A 1723-nucleotide genomic window follows, 5' to 3' on the forward strand; every position below is an offset into this window, starting at 1 on the left:
GCTCTGAATTCCTTGGATTCAGCCGGTGTGGTTGTGTGGGGAGGTTCCTGCTCCCAGGTGTCCTGAGGAGAAGAGCAAATGCTGATAAGGGTGTGCTGTGAGAGCCATCAGCCCTGATTGTTGTTGTGAGGGAAGTGTCCTATATCCTGTGGGAATTCCTGCCTGGAGCTGGATGCTGCTCTGCTCCCCTCCCAGAGCAGGCAGGGAATTCCCTGGCTGGGATCAGGGAATCACTTGGAGTAGTGGGGAGCACTTTGTGGTGGGGTTTGGCCTCCTCACCATCTTTGGTGAGGCTCAGGCATTGCCTGGTGGTTGGGGATTTGGGAAATATTCCCCAAATGCTGCGTGGGGAGGGCCAGCCAGGAATGGGGAGAGGGTCCTGTGTCAGATACTTTGGAGCAGGAGGTGGAAGGATCCCAGAAGCTCTTTGGTGGCCCTACAAGGCCAGGGTTGGTGACAGCAGGACCAGGTTGGAGGTGGCCCCCCAGGAAGGTCCAGGTCCCTTGAGCCACCCCAAAGCTCCTGTTCTTGATTGTCCCCTGAGGAGTTTCCAGGTCCAGCCAGGAATGGGGAGAGGGAAAGGGAGGTTGCTGTGTCTGATATTTTGGAGCAGGAGGTGGAAGGATCCCAGTTGTTCTTTGGTGGCCCTGAAATTCCAGGGTTGGTGACAGCAGGACCAGGTTGGAGGTGGCCCCCCAGGAAGGTCCAGGTCCCTTGAGCCACCCCAAAGGTTGTCACCGCAAAGCCCCCATGCCTGATTGTCCCCTGAGGCAACTCCAGGCGTGGCTTTCACCTTTCCCTGGTGGCTCCGTTCCCACAAACAGCTGGGGCTGGAAGCCACTGCTTCGATCCCACCTGGAAAAGGGAGGGACAGCGATGGGAGAAGCAGCATTCCCACTTGGAGCCATCCCAGAGCCAGGGCAGGAGTGCAGCCAGGTGCTGCTGCAGCTTGGAAAACCATCAGCTGCGATCTGGGGCTGATGTCATCGTCCGGGACTGAAATCCATCCCTCTGGAATGTCAGCACGGAGCTGCTCCTGCCGTCCCACAGCCAGAGTCATCGTGGAAAGGGAAGGAGAGGGATTCTGGGGAAAATCCCAGGGTTTTTGGGGAGCTGGAACCTCCAATTCTCTCCACGAGAAGTGAATCCGCATGGAACGACTCCGGCTATATTTTCCCAAGCTGGGAATAGCAAAGCTGCTCCTAAAAAATTCCAGCCTGCGGGAATGTCCCCATCCCTGTTCCAGCCCATCCACTGTTCTTAATTCCATGATATTCCTAATTAAGACACTGAGTTACTGTTGTGCTGATAGTGAGTCCTACAGGACCTCTTGTGAAATTGTTTTAATTAGGCCCTTAATTAAGTGCTATTAAGGGGTTTAATTTTAATTTAATTTTTTAATTGAAAGGTTCCAGCCCTTAAACCCAAACTCTTGATGAAGGGGCTCAGTTTGATTAAGGGGGACCTCAGGATTCCATGGGAAGATCTCCCTTATTCCTTTTATCCCTTTCCCAGTCCCAACCTCCCCAGTGCTCATTTTTGTTTGGTTTTACTCTTCGATTGCTCAAATTTGGGTTTTATTTTGCCTTTTCCCTGCGCTTTATCCAGCCGGTGAAAGCTGCCGAGTGAACTTTGCCAAGGAGCTTTGTCACGCTTTTGCTTCTAGATGAAATCCACTTCTTCCATGCTTTCGCCAGCGATTCCTTAAGGAATCCTTCAGCCA

Source organism: Corvus brachyrhynchos, unplaced genomic scaffold (genome assembly GCF_000691975.1).
Source record: "Corvus brachyrhynchos isolate BGI_N302 unplaced genomic scaffold, ASM69197v1 scaffold182, whole genome shotgun sequence".
In the NCBI taxonomy this organism is placed as follows: Eukaryota; Metazoa; Chordata; class Aves; order Passeriformes; family Corvidae; genus Corvus; species Corvus brachyrhynchos.